Genomic DNA, 25771 nt, shown 5'->3' with positions numbered 1-25771 from the left:
ACAGCATTTTTAAAAAGCTCATGTAAACCTGGCCTGACAATTTATTAACCATGTCCAAATATGTGAAATAATAGCACCCCTTTTACAAATGCAAAATGAACCTACCAAACATTACTTCAAACAGCAAAATCCGAGGCTAAACATTTGGTATTCTGCTTATTGTCTAACTCCCCAATTGTTTTAGTGTAGTCAAATGTGGTATGATTTTTTTTACTCTTTTAAATATTAATCCAGGCCCAAATTATTTTTTAAATGTTTCAATCAGAGGTTTTCTGTATATCCCTCCATAGGAAATTAGTTATACCATATTTTCCCTTTTCTGTGACTATCTGAACAGTGTCACTGCTTTGAGACAGTAATTTTCTAAAAGGAAAAAACAGCATACGCATAGGTTGCTTTGGATATTTTTCAGGTAAGTTTCGTGTATATATGGTATTTAGTGAACATTATATAAAGAAGACCGTTGTATTTTCTTGGATATGCTTCTATAATTGATTCTGTTTCAAAATTCATATGTAACTAAAAGTTATATTTTTACAGTAACATCTCAATTAACCTAAAGTCAAGTTTAATTAGGAAATTCAACTCTCTAGCACAGCCAAGACGAAAAAACAAATGAAACAAGGCTACTGACCAGTTAACAAACAGAGATGCCAAAAGATAAATACAATGAGATTTAGATACTTTACTCATAATAGAATCTCTTGGCTTCAGATTAAAGCCTTTTTTAGTCCCATTTTGGACATAATTCTGGTTTTTCAAGCACTCAAAGCACTAGAAACAGCAAAAGCGGTGTGTGTGTGTGTGTGTATGTGTGTGTGTGTGTGTGTGTGTGTGGTGTGTGTGTACACATAGTGTTATGAAAAAAGAGGGTGATGAGAAGGGAATGGAAGGAGGAAAGGGGGGGAATTGGCATGGACCCACTAGATACATAAATACCACAGCTATCTAATAACTGACAAAAATCAGAGGCCAAAACAGACAAAAGAATTCAGTCCTAAGAACACTTGGAGTAGGGACAAACAGTTGATTTTTATCAGCAGTCTTTATGAAAGCGGAGTTTTAAAAAGTACATCCATAATAATCACTAAGTAACCAAAACAGATTAAATTATGTTCAATATAACCTATTTTTATGTGGCAAGAAAGCATACATTTTTAAAGTTGCCTATCCATGATAATTACAATTAAAATACTTTAATGATCAGAAATGTGAAACTTAGTTATCTGAAAAATTCTCTTAATTTGAATAACCCAGTATTCAAATATGCCAGATAAAACATTTGTACCTCTTTTCAAAATATATGATAAACCAAAGAATGCTAAATAATGAAAAACTTAGGCCACTGATCAAAGAAGAAAGAATAGTTTAAAAACAAGCAGTAAAGATAAAGTTAGGAAGTAAGAAAGCACTATCCATTTCAGAAAATGGATGGGGGGAAGGGCATGGAAGGGAGAGGGAGACCTCTTCCTGGCTGATTTTGGGTAGCTTTTCCTAAAGCATTTGCTTTGGGATAAACTTCATTTAGACTATAAAACTGGTGGCCAATAGGAAAAGAAGGTGCAGAACTAATCAAATCATTTATTTGATTGTGTGTATCATTCCATATTTTAAGTCAAATAAATAAAAAAAATTTAGGTACCAAGTGTTTTTTCAAGTGATGAGAAGACTCAAAAATTTCATGAAAACATTTTAAAATTTAACAAGAGCATAACGGAAACAAATTTTTTCCTTAGGCATTTAAATAGTTTGTACATATTTTTCAGCTTTTTCTGGACAGTTAAAACACTATTGAAAGAATATGTAGCAATAACCATTTCTAAACTTCATGGAGACAAAAGTCTTAGCTCTACTCCAAATAGTATCATCATGGTAATACTAAATAATAAAAAGACTTACTTAGTAAAGGAGATTTCAAAATTATACTTGATAACTTAATAAAACAAAGTAGTTATTAACGGCAGTGAAAGAATGTAAATCCTACATAGAATTTCTACAAAGCTGATGCCACAACCTACCAAGGAGCCATTAACTGTGATGAAGCATGAGATACTATAAAGATAACAAAAGGTAAGAAACTAAAAGGTATCCTTCTTTTTTGTTCAAAATTTACCTCGATTAAACCTCAAACTGCTCTGAAAAATAAAGTCTATTAATTTTTTTTTTAAAGTTACCAAGATGCAAGAGAAATTTCTTCTACCTCAACAAACTGTAGGAAGATACAGTGACAGCTCTGGACTAAACAAAGTGTACAGCCAAAATGTGAACAACGGAAAACCATAGGATGTTACCCAGGGTGCCAGGCTCCTACTTTATGAGCAACCACAGAAAGTTAGAAAGATCCAGGGCTGAGAGCACAGAGGAAGAGGGAGAGTGCATCCTCAACATTTGGAAGTCATAAACCTCCTAATTGGTTTTCTGCCTCCAGAACCCCAATACCCCACCCCGCGACCTATCCCCGACCCTCTAATAGAGTTATCTTTCTAAGGGATATCTGATGATGTTCGTCGACTCCATTACAAAAGTAACAGCTCACACTGGTTCTCTTTAGCGTCTATCAAATATTTCATGTTATGTACATACACACATATGCACATGTGATTTATCAGACTAAGATATTTATACACATAAAATAGAAATTTATAAAGGATGAGACTGAAAATAACTATTAATGGAAGTTTATTATTGTCTTCCTAATGAATACACTCACCATTTTGGAGATCACTATTAAACTCGGGAATAACGTTTAAACTTTTAAGATCAGGCCTTTATCTGTAACTCAAATCTCTTTTTTTTTTTCAGTTCCCTCTGATCTCAACTTACCAACCTATTTCAAGTACTCAATCACAAGAGGCCTTTTCCAATCTTAATAACGCTACAGAGGCTGTTGTTCTCTCTTTGGAACAACTCTCTCCCCTCCCACCTCAGGTTACCTGCTAAGTAAGTGCGTATTAATCCTTCACAACACAGAAAGAATGATAGGGGCCACTGCACCTTAGAATGAGCTACTAAAGGAAAGAAAGATGAGCAATCATTTATCTCCTTCCCATCTCCCATCTCTTAGTAGGCAGTTGGCCACCCCAGGGTGTTATCTCCCCATACTTTCAGGTTGTGCTTCCTGGCTATCTCTGGGCAGCTGCCTAGGAAGCCATAGCCTCTCCATTCAGGTGGCATCTCAGCACCAGAGCTACTGACAGGCTGTCTCAGTGGGAGTGATGAAGTGGTCAGCAGTCAGTCAGGCCCTCATCTCCTCAGAAGAGGCTGGGACAGAAGTGATTATGGTAGGGTCGTGGCAGAGACAGGCCACCACAGTTAAGACAGGAGATATCTCGGGGCTGCTCTGTAGACAAAGCCCTGAGACGTGGGAAGATGGGACCCAGAATACCCAGAAGGCACATAAATTGAATTTAGGGCAATTCTGCCCTTGTGCCACTCAGGCGATTTGTACTCTCTTAAGATATGCAGATCTCCTTGTGAGAAGAAGGCTGTCCTCGTCTCTTCTCCAAGAGAGGTTGTGCAGAGTCAATTCTTCATGGTAGTGACCCGCAATCACCAAATAAAGAGAGTTAGTAAACCAAGTTAGTGTGTGCCATTTGCAGCTGATTCAGTACCTTTACATTTGCCGTCCCCTCCTCCACCTCCCATTTTAGATTCCCTACCCTCGACCTGTGCTCTGGGTAGTCTGGGTTTTTGCCTTATGGGGTGACTCAGTCATTTATTCCCGAGGGGCTTGGACCTATATTTGCCTTGCCTCTGTCAGGCTGTGGTTGTTTATACCGTCCACTCCCAGTTACCACACGCAGGGCAGCACCAGAAGGCAGCCCAGTGAATTCCCTAGGCCAGAGAGGTTGCTCCCTGTACTGTCAGTGTGGTGGTAACCTTAACCCTTCCTGCTCTAGCCAATACTTCTATTATGCTTGCTGGTGCACTGTCATAAGCCCAAAGTGAACAGGTGGTAGTCACAGCTTCCAGACAATGGGATTCTCACTGTATCCCACCCTCCAAGAATCAGGACCTCTTTCCCAGCAGAGCCCAAAACTGTAAAGATAGAAAACACCAAGTCTGCAAGTGGGTCACTACAACTGATGGTCAAAGGCAAACCCAGCTCCCATGCCTTCATTTTCAGATTCTTTTCATCTGTACCAACTCAGCGTTATCCATCGGCTATTGCATCAGCACCATGTGTAGTCCCGAAACCCCAGATTCATCTATAAGCTGCTGCCTTCACTGAACCTTTCCTCTGTTCCACAGGCCACTCCTCCCTCTATCCAGATGTTTCTGAGTGAAACACAATAAGATGCATGAATCTTGTGACCATGGGCTCAAGTATAAAGTAGGTCCCTTAGTCTGAGGAAATGTTACGTGGTGTACCATGTTGACATACTAGGCACTCAGTTAGTGGATTAACCACTCAGATGGTGTTATCGGCAGGTTCCTGCAGGCAAGCAAATAAAAAATCTGTATCTGGCATACATATCAACTTTGGTATGACAATTTGCTACTTCTTCCAACGTCAAAGGGGTCCAAGGGAACCCATGTGCCACCAGCGGCTGGGTGGACTGTGCTATATCAGGGCTCGGTGTCTATCTCTATAGCAGGTTGGGCATTCAGCAGACGGTGTAGCAATGCATCCCTTGGTGCCTTGGTAAAGGGAATGTGGTAGGAAATATAAGTGGTGGATTCTCAAGTCTTACAAAGCAAGTCTTTCCCAATATTCCTGTCCACTAAGACGTATGACCCTTCCTTCAATAGCATGCTAAGGAAATTCTGATATTTCCACATGTTCTAGCCAGAACATTACTCCCAAGTCACAGTTAGGTATCCACATGATAACGAACTGTCACCCAATAGCATCTTATATCCCATGTCCTACAATCTTTTAATAGTCTCATGATCTACTCCCACAAATGTTCACACAATTGCTGTTCACACCATTATTTTGACATACATTATATTTCATCTTGGAGTACAGATCCCCCAGTTAGCTGTGCTGAGACCCTGCTCAGGCCAGTCAACCTGAAAGTGATGAGGGATAATGGCACAGGTCTTGAGGAGTGTAAGCACAAACTTATAAAGCACTCACTTCAGGTAAGGTCACAGCATAGACTCCAACACAGGGGGGACTGTTTTCCCCAGCCCAGACATACTGGGAAATTTGAGTCTTCAGTACCGTCAAGCACATCCACTCAATGTCTCCACTCCCAGTCTCAAAGTCCTAACTGCTCTTTACCAAAGTCCTAAGATTGACATAGGTGACCTGTCAAAACTATACATGTCATCTACTGTGCAGGCCTGCCACCCTTATGATTAGACCCTGGGCCTCGTTTCCAGTACAGTACTCAGTGCGGATACAGAAATGAGTCCCTCTTAAATCAATTGCAGAGGCTCTCTGGTCCACACAGGGTGCCTCAGATTGGCTTTCAGGTGCCCTAGCCTATCCTTTTCTTTGTCAAGGGCTCTAATGCTGCCAAAACATCAAAATCCTTCCCATTACCCATACCCCTATATCAGTTAAGTACAGAGCCCCATATTTTGCCTTTCACACACAACTCACACCAAACAATCACAGTTGAAAGCTACAGTCATTATAATGCCACAGTGTGCGTGGGGTCATGGTCGGCTCCCTTACAACCAGCAGTCTCCGTGGCCTTCAAAAAGGTAAGCAATCTAACTATAAAACCCTATCCACGTATCTACTTCTATTTCTGTTCCTTAGAAATCAAGAGTTTGAGACAAAGCTTACATGCCAATGACAAGTAAAGGGAAAGTACAGGACAATGGCAAGTACAGGAAAGGAGAAATGAGGCTGGACAGAAGGGAAAACAATGATAAGGTAACACATTAACAAACTGACCAAATAAGAAATCACAGTGGCTGTAAGGAACATCTCCACAGAGGCCAAATAAAAGTACTTTACCTCCCATCTTCTCCCTGTCTCTCATCACTCACTGGTCAGTGTCTGTGACACAGCATGTAACTCCCCGGTGTGTCCAGGCTATGTTATCTGGCCCGTCTAGGCAGCTGCTGGGGAAACCTGAGTCTCTGTGCATCTACATGGTTAGACTTTGCCTTGGACTTGCGACGGCTCCCACCCCAAAGGTCATATGAAGTCTGCCCCCAAAGCACAGGAGAGGAGGCTAAGATGACTTGTGGTGACAAAGATGAGGTTATGATGAAAACAGCCAGGGCTTTAAACCCATGAGAATGGCAGGAGCTGCTACTTGTAGCCACCTGTAAGGAAAATAGGGCAAGCAGCTGAGATCGGATGGGTTGGTGGAGCCAAGTGAATATGAGGAAAGACAAAAACTGGAAGCCAGCACAAACTTTAGGCCAACATATAATAAAATTCAGACGAAGAAAATGATATTTTTGAAGCTCCAAAATATACTGCTTAGGAATACACATGCATGTGGTAACATTATTTTTAAAAACTAAGTGAATAATACAGATAAAATTCTGGTTAATGTTTGCTCAGATGGGAAGGAAAGAAGATGAGACTGAGGAAGGAGTACACGGGCAGCTTAAAAGGTACTGGCTGTACATTGTTTCATAAGCTGACTAGTAGATGTAAGATTATTCATTCTATTATTCCTTAAAATGTACATATGTTACATACCCTCTAATATGAGAAAACGGTGTCTCGTTTAAAGCCTATACTTTTTTATAGCAAGAACAGAGCAGAAATCAGAAAAGTTAGTTTCTGTAGCTCCACTACAATACAAGGGAATTTTCACAAAGCACAAATCATCTTAAATCGTATTTATATAGCAAATAAGAATTTGGATTAGATTTTTTCCTAATGTCAGTTCTGCTTTTGTCTTCAAGCATTTTGTGTAAATTAATAGCTTTATCCTAAATCATTCCCACTGTTACAAATTAAAACTTAGAACCATGTAACAGAAAAATGATTGGCATTAATTTGCATTTCTTTTATAAATTTTATGAAATTATATATCAAAGGTGATGATCAGTATTTAATAAGCAGTAAAAACTCCTATTTTTCTTTTTTTAATAAAAATAACGTGGAGCACATTCCCATTTACTCAAAACTACTTTATTGTTTGGGTCTTTCACATTTTGTTTTGTCTTTTCTGAGCCCCATGGAGACTTCATGGATATAACCAAAATATTTATTAATACACCTAAAATTATGAGTAAAATTAAATAGATACCCTGTTGGAAGGATTATAAATTAGAATGACTTCACTGGTAAGCAATTTGTTGTTATATATAAAAGCCTTCATATAAATATTTAAAGATCTATTCATAAAAATATCCACTGTAGCATTATTTATGATGAAAAATGTATACAAATGAATATTTTCCAGTTATAAATTAAAACGCTTTGAAGCATATTTAATGACATAACATTCAAAATTTCAAGCAAAACTCAAACAAAACGCAAAATTAAGGTGGTATTTTCCCAACTTTTTAAAATCTAAAAATAATATATGAGAAAAAGTAAGGAAAATATACCAAAATGGTTACAAATAATAAACTCCAAGTAGTGCAATTTGCTTTTTGACCTCCTCCTATGTTTTACAGTTTCCATCAAACTCGTAGTCATTTGATTAAATATAACCAGTTCTTGCAGAACCAAGATAGTAATATAGTAAATGAATGAATTCTGAACTTCGGCATATCACAAACTTTGTTTTCTACTATTTTAATGAGCATGGTTTAATAGAAAATCGGAATTCTGATGTTTTTACATCAGCTAGCTTTAAATACTCTGAGTGAAATATGATCTCAAGATTCCTTTCTAGAACTAAGAGGAAAACACATACACAATTAGCTAAAGAAATGCATTTGCTAAAGAATTTTCTAATGTCATTGAGGCAAAGAAACAAAATGAGAAAATTAGGGCACTTTACGCTTACTGTTAAAGTGAGCAAAATGACACCAAAATTTACTTAGAATTAGCCTTCATTTCATAAAGAAAAAAACAAGAGAGGGAAGGAGAGGAAAAAAGGGAGAGAAGGGAAAAGGGAGGAGGTACAATGGTCCCCAACCAAGAAAAGTGTCTTAACTGCTTGTGATGCATCACTATAGACATCTGCTTTTAACATAAAACAAAGGAGTCTTGTTCTATGGTTCTTCTATAAAATATTTCCAAATACTTCCCAGCATTTATTTTGTATAGATTATAAATGTGATATTTAAAATAACCTTAACATCTCAAAAATATTTTAATACAGAGGGAATAGTGAGGATACAGAAACAAAAGTTGCAAAAGGGAAACTTTCAGACTTTCAGAGAAAATAAGCTATTAATTTCTAACTGTAGTAATAATATTTGAAACAGATGTCTATCTACTTTCAAATCCAAACTGGATCATGGTTTACACAGTTTAATAAAACTTTAATTAAGGTTCTGCAATAGTGTAAACTGATCATGTCATGCAACTAAACACTTGCTTAATATTAATATCTCTTCAGGCTCCACTAATGCTAAACTTAACCAGACTTTTCATAATGCATCCAAGGAAAAAAAGTCATTCAAATTAATAAAAACATAATTTATCCTCTTATTTCATTATATAAACTTTTTTTTTTTAGAAGCAGGCATTTGAACTAGAAATGGAAGGATCCCAAATTGAATAAAAAGGGAAGGAAATAACTTTGTTTCTAAGAGCTTCTTGTTTCTAACTAGGCACTTAACATTTTAATATGAATATCTGTGACCTAAAACTTTTGTATTTGGAAACATGCTATAAGAAAATTATTTCTCATTAAAATTGATCAATTAGCCTCTATATTTTCTTCATTCTATTTTAGGAGAACAATCCATATAGATACCTAATAAAGTAGGCTGAGTCCCAACACTACTTAAAGAAACCTAAAGTAAAGGACAAGAGTGAGCATTTGCTGAACAATTATTGTATGAGGCAGAGTTTTAGATACTTCATTTAATTCCCACAACATCCTTACTATACGGTCCTCTTATTATCCCCATTTTACAGATGAGAACACGGAGTGGCAGAGCCAAGATACAAACCCAGACATCTGCCTCCAAATTCCAGTGTAGAACATCTACACTGGCTTTACTCAAAATACAGAAGAGAAACTTTTTCCTATTTTATGTTCTCAGAATGTATTTTTAAAATAAATGCAACAAATGACATTTGTTTTAAATCCTACGGCTCCTCACATATTCTCAAAGTGAAAATGTCCACAATAAGGATGAAATAAAGGTTCCAACCACACAAAATAGGGAAGTCAATCCACACTGACCAAGTATCTTTTTAGTGTTATGTCCATATACTCTGAAATATGTGGAAAAACAATGAAACAGAAGACAGTTTTTGCCATTCAATAACAATTAAAATGGTGAGGATGCTAATTACACTAACAATTCAGGAAACTAGTAATTACAAATTGATACAGTGCAGAGTACATAAGAATGGAAGAGGGTGCAGGCGGACAAAAGGAAGCCGAGTCCAGTGAAAGGGGATTAATAGAATATTTTCTGAAAGGGAACTCTGAATCAGATCTCAAAAGAAGGCAAGAGCATGAGTAAAAAGAACAGTCTCCATGAGAAATTAATAAATAAAGTGATAACACGTTGGGTTTAAAGGTAATCAGATTTTTTTTTTCATTTTTAATCCAACTTCCAAAAACAGAGTCCATATGAAGGGGCGACTTGCCTTACTGTTTCACATTCTTCCTCATTTTTTATTATTCCAGAATTTTAGTATTATGAACACTAATCCACTCACTATGGTCAAGAACATTTTCAGCATTTCTTAAGAACTTCAATTTTGTCCTCATCTTGTTTCCCTTATCCCATAATAGTAAACAATTCATGTAAAACAAGCAACTCTATAGTTTTCAGTGGAGGCTTCCTGCTTTATAGTAACAGCAAATGATCCAGGATGAATTTTTAGGGGCACTGATGATTTGTTTCCTCAATTCTATTTTACTTATCTTGACAGGTACAATTTTCCTGTTAGCCTAGATTCTTTCAACACATACTGACATACTCTAGGGAAAGGTTGCATCGAAGCATGCTGGTATTAAAAATTTGTTATGGATCATGTAGAAAATACCACTGAAATCTTCACACATACAAAAATAGTAGAGTTGACTGCTGTATGAAAATACTGTTCTTAAAAGGAGATTACTAATCAACTTGAAAATAATATTTCAAGTGTCCTGGACGTTTTGAAGGGATATGAACATTAAACCAATACTAGAACAATATGAAAAAAGAGTATTTTAGCTAAACATACAACAGGCATTAATTTCTCATACTGAGAACCAGTTTAACTGTACATTTCAAGTTAGTAATTCAGTCTGTGCTTTTATATTTAAAAGGGTTTTAAAAGAGAATAGTTAGAATGGGGAGTCACAGAAACAAAAGTAACCAATAAGGCACACAAAAACTCATTCTTATTGATTAGTGAAAAGTTACAATCACAAAAACTACGTTATATTGCTAGCATGCTCTGCAGATTTATCTATAGTAAAATTAGCCATTATAACCCAATACAATCGAACATGAAACTATCTGACTTCTGAACAAAAACTTTTTCAACAACTGCCTTAAAGTTCTTAGAAAATAATTCCACACACGTACAGTTAGTAGAATTATTTCCTACTAACCAAAATTATTTGCAATCCCCAAGTAAAAGGTTTATTTATAAAAGTACATAAAAATACACAATATAATTATATGAGTTGTAAGCATCTTTCATGTAAAGAATTATAAAAATCTCAGAAGTTTCTGAATTTACATTCTCCTTTGTCTCCGAAATTCTAAAAACCACAAGAAAAAAAAAAATACAAACATGAAACAGTTATGATGCCTTGCTCTCAAGAATCTAGAGACATACTACAATTCTTAACTATGATAAGATTTGCGAATTTGGGTTACAGAATCATAGCATTTCAGAGCCAGAAAGACCTCAGAGAGCTTGGCTAATCTTTTATTTAAGTGATCAGCCTGAGGTTCCCAAACTAATTATAGCTTTTCCTGCCTTCCAATTCTGTGCTCTCTTCAATATTCTACTTGCCTCCCTCCCTGAAAGAGAGAACAGATGTAAAATGCTAAAATAAGAACAACAAATGTATTGAAACATATTACTCTATCCCATTCATTACTGTGATGAGAAATTGCAAAACAAGAATTATTTGACCTGAGAAATGAGAACACAAAGAAGATCTGAATTATATAAGATTATGAAAGTTAAAGTAAAAAATAATCAACTAGTCCTTCCTTATTATATGGTTTCATAATAAAATTATGAAGGGTCATCCAATGATTCAAATGGCAGGTAGAATTAGAACAAATAAAAGGAAATACCCTTGACATGCATAACAAGCCTCCAGTATAGGTTGCAGAACAGAGGTCGCATCGTTAAATCCAGTAACATGATTTTAAAATAATCTGGATCATTAGTGAAACAAATACCTGATTATTTATGTTCAACATAAATACAATTTTCCATAATGGAAAAATTGTATTTTGGAATATACGAAGTCACTAAGGAAGCTTTCCATTTGTTGCAAATTATACTATAGCTTAGTATGCTTTTGTGATATTTATACTCATTTGGAAAAATCAAATGGTGATTGCTGGACCAGAAAAAAATGTGTTGATTTAACCTATATGTACTATTTTACCATTAAGTGTTTTGAATTTACCATTTCACTTTTAATGCCTAAATCTCTTTTAAACTTCGCTTTTCCTAAAGCACTTTGGCTCCAGGTAAAATACATGTTTAATCTGGTTATTTTGGAAACTAAAGATTTCTTTTTTAATTTAATAACTCTGCCTCAGCTAAACTCCATAGCCACAGCCAAGAGACCCCATTACATTTTGCTCTGCAACAACAACAAAAAGTATTATGCTTAAAACAAAAAAGAGGTTTTATGGTTCTTTCTAGAAAAGACACGTGAAAAGATATGAAGCAAACTATCTGATGGGAAAATAATGTCAGTTTGAGCAGGTTGCAAACCAGCACAAAGAACCCCTGCAGTAATTTCATTTCACTCCAGCACATTCTAACAAATCAAATAGAAATTTAGGTAATATATCTATTACAGATAATGATCTAGAATCCATTTATATATTAGAAAAAAATGATTTACAAGAATTTCAAGATCAAACTCTCCTTGAAGATTTTTACTGTGTTTTTAGTACATATCTTCTGGTCCCTGCCAACAACTGAACTTTTGCCAAGCCCTACAATCCTATGTTTACTGTTAGGTACACATTATGGTGCTTCCTTCAAAATAATTGTTCACATTTAAAAATACCATTTCAGATAAATTGATCAATTTTAAAAGATCTTTTTTCATCATTTGCATCTCTCGTCTTAGCAAATTACCTGATATATTTGATTTCCCAAATTCACTAAAATGTCACTACAGTTAACCCATGTTAAATGCCCTTCAAATCAATCTCTCTCTCTCTCTCTCTCTCTCTCTCTCTCTCTCTCTCTCTCACACACACACACACACACACACACACAATGTGTGGATCAAACAGAAGTCAATTTTAGTAAAGATGTGGAAACTTTGCTCTAAAAGACAGTGCAAATACTCTTTTTATAGAAATGATCCATAACTAAACGGGGGAGAAAGGGAGATTACACTATTTAAGGTTCAAAATATATTTTTCTGAAGTTTTTAAACATTTTCTCTCTTTATCCATCTCTCCTCTCAACATATGCTCAATAGCCCAAGTCTCTATCTTGGACACTCTTGAATGATCAAACTGTCTCTATGCACTCACAGCATCTTCCCCATGCAATTACCATCTCCTACAATTGTTATCCCTGGGTCTCTTCCTTCCCTCAGGAGTCTTTCCAAGCTCTTGGACCATCAGGGCTGAGGGCTAGTCATCTTTGTATCATCAGTAACTAACACAGTGTCTGATTCTAACAGGCCTTCAACATGTACGCATGGATTTAGAATCAGGGGGTCCTATGTTAGAATCCTGGACGACTATCTGCTGAACCTCACTGTGCCTTAAGTTCCTTTATATGTAAAGTGGGATGACAATCGCTACTATCTTAAACGAGATGAGTTTATTTAGCACGTTGCCTGAAACATAAGACTTAAACACAGTAACCCCTTTTACTGTATGCTTATATAGTTCAACCATCCACGTTAATGCCAAATTTCAGCTCTTTTATTCACAGCCTTTCAAATGTCCCCAATTTAGTGTTATACTTATTTCTTGGCAATTTGGCAGATTTGTACGGTCTATATAAGCTAAAGCATAAAGTCACTGAAGAATTTAGTAAATAGTGTATTGGGGGGGGACTAGCTTTGATTTTTTTTTCAGGGGTAATTCTGTGTTGGCAAATTAAAAGCTGACTGGAACCTCAAGGGAGAAACCAGTGGATATAATCCACTCCATTTCTTTTTTAAAAAAAAGCTCTTCACAAGGTAGTACCACAAAAGTTATTAAAAAGAACTGAGTCACCATAGGATTAGGTGAACTTCTACTGGAGCAACAAAGACGACAGTGAAAAAAGGCATTACTTTGGCAGGAAAACGATAAATAGGGAAGGTGCTAGAAGTGGTCTTATTTAACATCTTTATAAATGATGTAGAAGAGGAAATGTAGATTAAATTTTCCAGGTCTGCAAAAGATACTAAGTTTTTCCAGCATGTGAAACGCCAAGTCAGTGGGATAACCTAAAAGATTTCTAAAATTTTATGAATTACTAGGGGGAAAGCATCAAATAAGATTCAAAGCAGAAAACTATAGGGTTTTGCATGTAGGAGAGGAAATACACAGACTGCACTTCTCAGGATAATGGGCCTTAGTTATAACAGACAGGAGCTTAAGTCATCGCATTAATGTGTTCCCCGTGGCCACCAAAGCTCACAATGGCACCGACATCACCTAAAAACACAAATACATGATTCTCATCTCATTTAAACCCACAGTTCATCCTTATTTGAAATACGCCATGCAGTTCTAGTCTAACACAGCCTGGCACTCCAAAAATATCTACAGCTGCATTAAAAAATTATAACTCTAATCCAAAAAAAAGAAAGGAAAACAAGATTCATAAACTGAGAAAAATCCAAGCAAATAAAAATCAATGATCAAGTGGATCACAGGACAGCCCTATGAAGAAAAACAAGAAAAATCAGCATTCTTTAAGTCTAGAAAGGTGAAAGCAACAAGGAAACATTACAGAAGTCAAGACTCATAGACACTACACAATGATGGAAAGGATGGACAAGAAAAATAAAAAGCTAACGAAATGCTGCTATACTTCAACTAGAATACACATTTTCATTGAGGAATGAAATATAAAGCCAAGAAGTTAAACAAACTAAGAAATTCTAATCAGTTCCAAAAAGAGAGCAGTGGTTTATATTGAGGAAAACAAAGTTCTTTGGAGAATAGCATACTAAATTTTAAAAGTGAAATCATGGAACCAACCCGAGCTTTCCCTAACATATCCCCTGATGGCACTGCCTAAAGACAGAATAATGGGCTGAATCAATGTGGCACTTCATAAATGTTCTCATTGTCTTATTTCGTCCTTCCCATATTCAGTCTATTCATGCTCTGCATTTATTTTTTGATAGTGTGTTATCTGTGATTTTAAACATCTTTCCCCTTAGTGCAAGACATACCTATTTCTTTGACACATATGGCATCAGCTTCATTCATACTGCATAAATATTTAATAATTCAATTTGTAATAAAGACATTATTCACAAACTAAAGATGTAAAATATTATTGTTAATCTGCATTATACTTTCCAGGTTTAGGGGAGATGAGCCAAAAAAGAAATTTATAGTCTCATGGTAAGTCAGGCTACATGCTAGTAAGTTAGAAGGAAAATGCTGACAAAGGCATAAGAACAGATTTCAAACCACAATTATAAATACATGAAATTTCAAATAAAATAAGGGCTAGAGAGTATTTGGTGAAAACCCTATATAATTATAGATTTTTGCATATCAAAGAGATTGTATAAAGGAATGAAAATTGTCCAGACCCAAGTAACAGCTACAGTATATTTGATACATGTCAATGTCATTTTTAGCTTTTTATCAGCTGTAAGCATGTTAAAAGGGACGTTTCATGAAAATATTTTGAGTGAAATTATAAAATTAAATAAGTGATTTCATAACAAAATAGAAATACATCTTACTGTTATATTATCAGTCAATATTATTGCAGTATTTTAGGACCATGTCCACAGAATACCAATCATTAGTCTAATTACACTAACTTAGTCAAAACTCCAATCCTTTAGAGGATGGTAAACCAGTAAGGACTCTGGAAATACTCTAGAGGTTCAGGATCATAGAAATGAGCATGGTTTAACCCCCTCTGACTCAGAAAAAGTAGTCAGAGGTAATAGTGTTTGCAAATCAAGTGAAAAAGTGAGAGAGAAGAGAAGGGGGAGGAAAAAGTGCGAAGGTGAAGAGAAAAAGAGAATGCAAATGAGTATTCATGTATTCACAGGATTAAGGAGAAAAGTAGTGCAATTCTAATATTCAGATTGTGCCAGATACCACAAAGTTTTTTTTAAAAAGCTAAATATGTTTTAAATATCTTTAAACTGCTAAATATGAAGCATTCAAGAAATAAAGGCATTATGTTACAGCCCTTTACCAAGGATATAAAATATATCCTTATGCTGTTGATCACAAAGGATAAATTTTACAGCTGAAAAAACTTGAAAATTTAGTTTTTGTAAGCAATTTTCAATTTCTTCATGGCTTTGTGAAAAACAGATTACAGCTTCAGAGTGAATGCAGAAAACGTAGTGTGCAAAATCTTTGATGTGCCTGAAACACAGATTGCTCCCAGGCAATAGATTTATAAGAAGTTTTGGATTATCTATCGTCTTTACCAACAGCAGCACCTACTTTTATTAGTAAAAGTGTCAAAACTTAAATTCTACAAAACATTTTTTGGAAGAAGTTAATTTACATATGATTATTTTATCTCAGCCTTAACATATTCAACAGAATGCTAACTTGATAAAATTTAGACAATTTTAAATCACAGAATTAAGAATTTCTTACACCATCTCCATACAAGGAGGAAGCATACATTATTCCATAAAGATGCATAATTATGGGGTAGGAAATGCCTAATTTGCCTACAAAAATTGCAAGGGTTTGATGACTAAAGCAAGGAGTGAATCAGGCCCACTGAGAATTACTAAGAAAAACATAATCAAACATAAATGACACAGAATACAAAGATCATTTTCCAAATTGGTTCCAGAAACAGCTCCTAGGTAAATTTCCATGAAAAGCTAATTTAATTCAATTAAACAGTGTAGCATGGTTTTCCTCTTCAGAAAGAGTTTAAATATTTTCATTTGCTACAGATGTTAAAGATAAGTGTTTTAAAGAGTGATTAATTTAATCTCAAGTGAGATGAAGATTCAAAACTGCTGAAGGACTTTTGAATGAAAAGGACTTACTGAATGGATATATTTTAATCACTACAGCATCTATCATTTATTAAGTACACAGAGTAAAACTGGGAACAATTAGTATTTTTGAAGTCCTTACTTGTATATTGCCATATAAATGCAATATTATTTCTATTCAAAATTATAGGACAAGGTAAAACACTTAGAAACAATGTTTGCCCTCCATATTGGTATATTTACTAGAATCCTACCTCCAATACACAATGGAGGGTACAGATTTATCATTTAAACATTACATAGTTATATTTATTTTGGAGTAATTCAGGTTTCCCTGGATAACTTTTCCTAGTTAATCTCAACATTATATAAATTCACAGTCACTCAGGATGAGTAAGTAATGCCTACAAACCAGCCTGGTCATGGATTCTTGTGCGTCCCATCTGGCTGCTGGCTAGAACACTGGAATGACTCATAAAAATGAAGCAACCTGAGGTCACCTACTCCAGGTCTTTTAAACAGAATTGCCAACTGCTTACCAGGTGGTTCCAATTTCCGAGAATACTTAAAATAATAGAGAAACTCATTCTAGATACACCATTTTATTTTCATATTGTCTCTGGCCACAGACTTTGGTAAGTAAGGAAGGAAGCTCTTTTGAAATGTAGATTACCAATCATCTGAAGGCCAGAAATCACTGCAGGTCTTGGATTGAAAATATTATATAAATAAAGTCAAGGGAAAAAGAAACGCAAGACACAAATCCATATTATATTAAGCTCCCAATTTTGTAAAGAAAAAAAGACCCAAAATGTTAATACTGGCTATGTTTGTGTGGTAGAAAAGTGTCTGATTTTTATTTTATTTCTTACAATTCCCTATACTTTCCAAGATCACTTCAATAAATATATACTCTGTATTAGAAAAAAATAATAAGTAGCTTTTCAGAAAATAGTATATACCATTAACCGTGGGCTCAGTGATCCCCAGAGGATACTCACATCTGTACTAGCAGGAATTCTTTCTCTGGATAACCATGAGAAACATTCATTATACCTCTAAGAAGGAAAAGGAGGGGGGAAATAAACAAACAAACAAATAAATAAATAAATAAATAAAACTGGGTTCTTACTCTATGGTAGGTGTGACAGGTAGAGGAAAAGTCATGGCAATAAGAATGGTCCCTTCCTTTCAGGAGACAATAGGCTGGTGAAACGTTTAGTCAATTACTTGTATCCATCTTTTCTTCAAAGTGTGTTCTGAGGACCATTAGTCCAGTGATGCCTCCGAGAAAACTAGCAGTCCGATGGTCAAATACCCCTTTGGAGGACTGTCACAATGCATATTGCCATAATAAAGGCTCAGAGAAGGCTTGCAGTTTTAAGAGATATATATATGAGCAATTGCCAGATTTCTTTGATCATTTATTTACTTATCTAATGCTTCTGGTATCTTTCTACATGCTGTGAATTGTTCTAAACATTTTACAAATATTCAGTATTCTAATCCTCAAACAACCCTATGAAGTAATCACTATTATTGTCATCCCCATTTTACAGATGATGAAACTGAGACACAGAAGGTTCAGCAACTTGAACCAGGTCACAGAACTAGCAAGTGATGGCTAAACAAAAGACGTTTAGTGAAATTGTTTTCCCTTCCTGTTCTCATTTAATTAATTTTGTAAGACATTGCAATCCAAAGGAGTTTTGATGAAATAAAAACCTGTATGACTTAGGCCACTTCTATACTCTGAAATTCCAAGTGTCTCATAATTTTCAAAGGTTATTTATGTGGTGGATTGTTGATGATTTTCTTTTTCATGCCTACCTAACTTTTAAAAAATCCTAATAACTATAACCCAGCAGGGAGATGTGGAAGCTTGTGATTTTACATTAGTATACCTTAAATATTATGTTTCAAAATGAATAGATTGATATAGAATGGTGTTCTCAAGGTATAATTAAGAGAAAATGCAAGTAACAAAATTATATACATAACCTTATTTTGGTTTAAAAATATAAAAATGCACAAGAAAATTCTTAAAGGGTATATACATGTGTATACCAAAATATTAATTTTAGGTAATGGTATAAGGCCATTTATTTTCTATAGGTTTACCTGCAATTTCTAATTCTCCTACCAAGAAGATTTACTAGTTACATTATTGGGAAAAGCTTTTAAAATTCACTTAAGAGTCTGTGTAACACATGCAGGTCAACAAAAGCCACTTAAAAACGCCCCTGCCTTTCAGTTGCTTGTGATGTCAAGCAAATAGTAGTCATTTCTATTACTCTCTACCACTGCACATTGTTTATTTCCTTCACAGCCCTAATCACAAACTGGATTTGTAAATACTGTATTTATGGGTTTTTTTTTATTTCCTACGTCCCCCTCAATCCTCATCCCAAACAAGGGCAAACATCTGCCTGTTTGCACCCACAGAACCTAAGCAGTGCCTGGACCTAGCGACCCTATAACTATACACTGCTTAATGAATGATTAAAAGAGTGAATGAGACAACCAAATTACATAAGTAGAAGGTATACAGGCTATCAAGCAATAAGTTTAAAGCAATAAACTGGCTGACGGAAAAGTGTTTACAGCACAACTTAGGCTTTCCACGGCATTGTTGGATGGATAGAAAAAAGCACATAATTTGGCGTGGAAAGCAGATACCCAACAGAGGTAAGGGGGTCAACTGTTCTTATCAATCAAAGAAAGTTCTCAAAAAAAGGGAGGCTTTCAGAAGCTGACTCAACAGAAAATGGGACTTTGTTACCAAGACTGATAAGCAGATTTATTTACAAACAGTAAGTTTAGGCAGAAGGCAGGAATATAAAATAACCTGACCGGTAGTAGAGTAAAAGAGGGTAGTGAAAACAGAGCAGCTGTTTCAGGGACTACTGGAATCTGAAAGGACAGAGTCATGGCAGAGAAGGCTACCTAAAGAGAGCAGTGACATTCAGTGCAAGTACACAGGTAGCCCAAGTTGATCTAGTAGGGAAAGAACCAAGAGAATAAATACCCTCTCTCTACCCACCCTCTAATCTCCTGCTGGGGTTCCTCCATGCCCTAAGCCATCTGGATCTCAGAGCTGTCCACCCAGGTACCCTCGTGGGCACAGGGCGTAAGTGAGAAATGGATCTGGAAAGGCAAACAGAGGATATGTGACATAGAAGCCAACAGGAATAATGCATGAGGTTTCAGCAAAATCCAGTTAGACAGGAAGAGAAGATGTTTGGATACAGAAGGGACTCTTGACTAACTGAAAAGGATCTAAAGCAACAGTGAGAGATAATTGCTAGATACATGAAAATGTGATGCCAAGTTGTTTGCAACCTATTTATGCAGAGTGCTACCTTCTGCAATAAGAGGTACGATGTGTACTATTACAGCCAAATGTTTATTGGACAACAGCAGAAGAGCAGCTTGTTTGCAGAAAAAAGAACTGATGATAATGTGGTACCTTTTATAGACAGTTGTAAAGTGTATTAGTCAGATAAAACTCACTGATTTCTATCAAGAGATTAATTTAGACAAAGACACAATCATTACAGACTTCCTTGGAATCATTGTAGATTCATAAATCAACAAATTAACTAGTGACAGATGTGTCTGTACTTGTTTAAGTCCATATCTATCTAACTGCTATAAAAATGACTAAAATGTTTATCTGAAGACAGCCAGGCAAGAGATGTTATAAAGAGATATATTGGATTGTATCTTTTTTCCTTTAGCCAGTAAGTAAATACAACATTCAGAAAAATCATTTCTAAACTTGCTACTTAATATCTTCTAAAGGTAAAGGCACATGGGGCCAATACACGTGCTGATAAGCAGGAAAACTGAAATCAACTGAATCAAACTATGGGTCTCTCTCTAATCGACTGCATCCAGCAGCATTCCACAAATATTTACTGAATGCCTACCATATACTAGCTCTTTGCAAAGGGTTGGGATATAACGATGGGTGAGTTCCAGATGTAAGGACGCACACTTGACAGTGAAGTCTTTCAAGAAGCTTGCAAAGTTTTCAAAACTGAGGGTTAGAGAAAAATGACACTCAAACCTGATTAGAAAATTCTGACTTGCTTCCTTTGCCTTGTAACCAGAACACAAACTTTATGTGACATCTGGGAACTGTGAGGTGCTGAGGTCTGCAATTTAAAAGTAAAAGCAACTGTTGAACCAGTGGATTTCTGTAATGTAGATCAAGGAGAAAAAAACAGAAAGGGAAAAAAAAAAAAAAAAAAAAGCCTGATTCAACTCAGTGACTCTTCCCAGTGATAAGAACACTATCTGATCAATCTCTCCAGTTCCATCCTTGGCCAAATCAACTAGATCCTTTTCTAAGCCTCCCACACTACAGACAGACGGCATGCTAAGTCAGATTTGTTCACTTCTCTGTTTAAAATCCTTCAGGGTAGTTCAATAAAATGTACTTTGAATAAAATGTATATTTCGTAACACAAGCCTGGCTGGCTCTCTGACCTCATTTTTACCATTTCTCCTAACTGCCGGAGTCTAACCACACTGGCCAGTATGCACCCAGCTTGGTGTTGCTTTGCAGACAGCCTTAATGTTCCCTCTGCCAGGAAGTTCTCCCCGATCTTCACTGGACTGCTCTTTCTTTTGTTCAGGGATGTCCTTGGAGAGGCCTTCCTTGAACACCGCATATTAAGTAGCCCCAGTCACTCACTGTCATATCACCCTGTCCTATTTTACTAATGACAGCTTTACTATTGGAAATGATCTTACTCATGTGCTTGTGTATCGTTCATTGTGCTACCACTCTCTAGAGTGCAAGTTCAATGATAGCAAGGACCTTAGGTCTCTGATGGCTGCAGTGTCCTCCAAGTATATATAATAATGCCAGGCAGAGAGTAGGCACTCAAACATTTAAGTGAAAATGAATGTAATTACGATAAGTGGCATGTAAGTGGATGCTCTGAAAATCATGAAAGCAGATTATTGTCTGATGTAAATTATGCATTATACTTTTTTATCTTAATACTATAGATGAACTTTTAAAATATTCAGAGGAATCATAAAATGTCCATCTTGTCCATCCCTCAATCTTCGTTTATTTCTCTCTCCAGACTTAATTCCTAAAGTTATACTTTTCCTCACGTTTATCATTAATCCCATTTGAATGACTGTTAAACCCCTATTTCTAGCTCTGGCCACTCCCTTCCCTGAATTCTGGCCTGCCTCTAGATAGATGATAACACTTCTACCTCAATTTCTGCCACCGTGTCAAATTTGGCACATGGAAACCTGAAATGAGTATCTCTCAGGCAAAATCTCCTTCTACACTTAATACTTTTATCAACCATCCTCCAGATAACCAGATTTAGAAGCTAGAAATTAGCTTATGAAATTCATGAACAAGAAGATAGAAAAACATCACGTGAAGAGGTCTTCAAGCCTTTTTTAAACTATGTTAGCCCTTTTTCAAACAAAAGCTCACAGGGCAGTCTGATATGTGAAACAGATGAATCTGCAGTTGTTCTGGGAGTGAAACTGGTGGTCTCTGAAGAAAAACTTCAAAAAGAGCCCTTAATCTGGTCCAAACTTCCTCTTCTCCCCACCCCCCTCCAACGCATGCACAGAAAGTTCTAGAGGAGAAAATTTAAGTCGCCAGAGCTTAAATCTTTTTTGCAGGTAGAAATAATCAGTCTGCGAAAGATGACTCAAAACAACACTGGGCATATAAAAGCACTTAGACGTCAATGTTCTAAAAGAGAAATATTACCTCCACGCATATGAGTACCACATGATTATCAGTTATTGCAAATCGGTAAGTTTCATATATGCCTGCTATTAGTTGGCATGAGAAGAAATCTTCTGAGTTTAGATATTAATTGTTAGCTTCTAATAACAGATGTATCCATTCCTAGTGAAAGAAGGCAAGTATGAGTCCAGTGAAAAGAACTGTGGCCCAGTGAAAAGAGCACAAGGTCTCAGTTCCATAGCCCATGTGGCTTCATTATTTCTGAGCATGGTTTTCAAACTCTTTGGGCCTGATCCACTTCATCTTTAATATCAATGTGTGTGATGAGATGCTACCTGACTCTTTCATCCCTCGGTCTATGATCTGTGATTATACCATGCTAATATATTTCCTTTAAGCTACTGCAACTACAAAGAATTAGTATCACAAGTTAGGGACAAATTGGAAGAGAACAAATCATCCTTCAAGGATTGTTTGAGTATCTCTCCTGTGCCAGGTACACTGCTGGGAATCTGAAATTCAGAGAAGGAAAGAAAAGGAACACTATCTCAGCTCAGTGAGAAAATAGCCAAGTGAGAAAAAGCCAAGCAAGTAATTATACAGCAGAGAAGGGAACGTGATACCCAGAGAGGTGCGCTCGGAAGCCCCCCAAGAGGCAGCAATGAGGGAGCTTATGAAAATTAGGAAAGGCTTTGTTACATTGGAGTAGGAGACAAGTGACTTATATTAAGATGATAAATATGAGCTGCATGCTGAGGAAGAGTGGAGGGTGCCACACGTACCACAAGATATCACATTTTAGACTGCCTTATAAACAAATAATAAAATCAGCATTTACTGTAATAAAAATAATTTATCCGGCCATCTTACACGGTTTTCAAACTTTATGAGGAAAATATTAAGTCAATTTCCTTTTAATAAATATTATTTAACGACTGGAACATTTTGAGGGACATATATGAACACACCCTGAGTAGAGGCAGCACGTCACTCAGGGACAATAATCTAACAGGGAATTTCAGACAACCTTGCCTGGGCTAAACGCTGTGCAACACCTGGCAGACAAGATGGCAAAGCCCCTATAAATAGTGATGATTCACTAACATGACATAAATCAAGATTTTAACTCACCAAAAACTAACATTTTGATTTAAAATCACAAATCAGTGCCATTAAAATTCATCCGCAGACCCTAGCACATGAGTAATGAGATCATATCAACTTATATCTTGTGACCAAAAGGAAAAGGTCGTTTTCTAAATGGTAATTCAGATTGGACAAATAACGCACTGTATCAAGTTTTGTAGCCTTAGGCCATATTTGGCTAAAAACAAAGGTACATTATGCATGACTAAAGAAAACAGTGAAAATCTGAGCAATTAATTTCCCAGCTATGTTTCCCATAAAAAACCATCACTACTATGATTTGCTTACAGCACACAACCTTTTTTTGCATCGCACAATGATCTAAGTGTGTAATAACGTGCATATTTCACTAAGATGTAATATCCTTCAAAACATCCTTATAGTGAAAGTTTTCCAAAGAAATTATTGATCTCTGGAATGTCTTATGTTTTAAAATTACTGACAAATCCTTTCCTATTTTTCTTGCATTTAGAAATAATTCTTCTTGATCACTAGAGTGTAAAGAGGTATAACAGTACAAAGACTAAATATTTCGTTAAAGACCAATGTCCCAGTTGACACAAGACATTTCCCATAATTTTCGCAAACCAATAATTAGGAGAGCTGTCACAAGGATCCTAAAAATATACGTAAGAAAACAAGTATTACTTGGCATCACTTCAGTATAGCAAGAAATTTCCATAAGTGCTTTTTCAAATTATTTTCAAATACTTTCTGGCTGAGTCCTCTCATTATTGGTGGACCCTTTTGTGTTTCTTTCCAGAATTCAAGAACGGCTCAGGTGGTTGTGCTTCACTGCAGATATGTTTGGTACATTCTCTTTCTATATTGGAGGCAATTAAGGAGCTCTCTTCTGTTTTCTTTCACTGGCACCTTTGTGGCTGCTCAGTCACTGACCTCACCTTGGTGGAAAGGTGACTAAGAAAAGAGCAATTCCTATAATTCAAGGAAACCACACTGCTCCTAATCAATAGAAAACAAGTACGAAGGACCCTGAATCCAGCTGGAGTGGAGCGGCTCAAAAAGAATAAGACACTGCACCGGACAACTTCCGCAGGATCTTCTTTTAATGTCTGAAATCTTAACACCGCAAGGGACAGACAGAAATACGGAGCCCTGACAGAAACAGGGACGAATAGACATCGGCGCAGAGATCGAGAGAAAGTGAGTAAGAGAAGGGCAGTGAAACAAGGAGCAAGCAAGTCAGCCTCTAAATGAGAGAGAAGGAAGGAGTGTGGGAGACAAGGGACAAAGATAAAGAGACAGAGAGGGAGGGACACACAGAGACAGAAAGACAAGAGAAGGGGGTGGGGAGAGGGAGACATTGAGACACACAGACCCTGGGAGAGCTAGATAGAGGACGTGGGGAGGGGGAGAAAGATAGAGAGTAGATGAAGAAGACAGACAGAAACACTGAGAATGTGACACAGACAGAGCAATAGACAGAGGGAAAGAGACAGGCAGTGGCAGCAAAGACACAGAGACAAGTCCGGGGCGCGGGGACCAGCCCGGGGCGCACTTTCTCCCGCTACAAGGCTGGGTCCGCAGAGGCGTCCGAGGCAGGTGGCTCTGCAGGAGCTGGACGTCTACGGGTGGGTCTCGGCGGGCTCCGCGCCTCCCCGCCCGCAGGCTCCCTCCCATTTCCCCGATTCCCGGGCAGCGCTTCGCTCACCCGCCCGCCCCATCCCTGGGCCGTCAGGTCCCGACTCCCAGACTCCAGAGCACGTGTCCCGCCCGCAGACGCCTCTACCACCGATTCCTTGCCTGCTCAGGCACGAGGTCTGGGGTCCCGACAGAGCCACCCGCGCACAAAGCCCAGGCGGCCGCCGCCGCCCCAATGCCGTGCAGCTCGCTCTCGTCCTCACCCCTGCAGGCTCGCTCCTATCCCGAGCGGAGCGATGCCGCCGAGCCCCGCGCCCGCCTGCTACCCGCCCCGCGCCGCCCCTCTACCCGCTCAGCTTCCACCCGTTCCGCAGCCTCCCGCACGCGGGACCAGCCCCGCCGCGCCCGCCCGCCTCGTACCCGCGCGCTCCTTACCCGCCGCTGCGCTCCGGCACTGGCGTCCTCCCCGCAGTCCCTAAACCGTCCCGGCGCCCTCGCAGGCCCCGCACCAACTCCGCGACCCGCGCCCACCGCACCGTCAACTTCTGGCCGCCGTGGCCGCTCTGCCGCCGCCACCGCCGCCGCCGGACTTTTTTTTCCTCTCGCTACTCGGCCGCCTCTGGAATTTTTTTTTTTTTTTTTTCACTTGCCCTCTCCAGCTCCCACTAGTGATTGGAGACTGAGAGCCAAGTACTTAGCGGAGGGATTACACTTCTCGACGCGCTTGGAGCTGCCCCAGCGGTGCTGCCTGTGTGCAAACTTGGGGAGCCTCGGGGCATCGCACCCTTCCCCAGCCCTGGATGGAGGGTGAACTTCCAAAGCTTAGCCTGCTTCTCAAAGCATCACTTCCATCTCAGTCATAGATGCTTTCTTGCCCATGTGTAAGAAGGCGTTTAAAAAAAAAAACAACAACCAC

At 37.5% G+C, this 25771-nt stretch overlaps 1 protein-coding gene across 2 annotated transcripts in view; it reads right to left on the bottom strand.

The window, feature by feature from the left end:
- BMPR1B (bone morphogenetic protein receptor type 1B) overlaps positions 1-25483 on the bottom strand; it is a 371022-nt gene extending 345539 nt beyond the window's left edge. Inside the window, exon 1 of one of the 2 annotated variants that reach the window (XM_019741148.3) lies at positions 25291-25483. The gene's annotated coding sequence lies outside the window, so the exon portion shown is untranslated. The remainder of the gene's footprint in view (positions 1-25290) is intronic. The other variant, XM_074323317.2, reaches the window with a different exon arrangement.
- Between the last annotated feature and the right edge of the window lie 288 nt (positions 25484-25771).

Source organism: Rhinolophus sinicus, chromosome 1, assembly GCF_057876585.1.
Source record: "Rhinolophus sinicus isolate RSI-liver-muscle chromosome 1, RSI-T2T, whole genome shotgun sequence".
NCBI lineage: Eukaryota > Metazoa > Chordata > Mammalia > Chiroptera > Rhinolophidae > Rhinolophus > Rhinolophus sinicus.
This window is presented reverse-complemented; position numbering and strand designations above follow the sequence as displayed.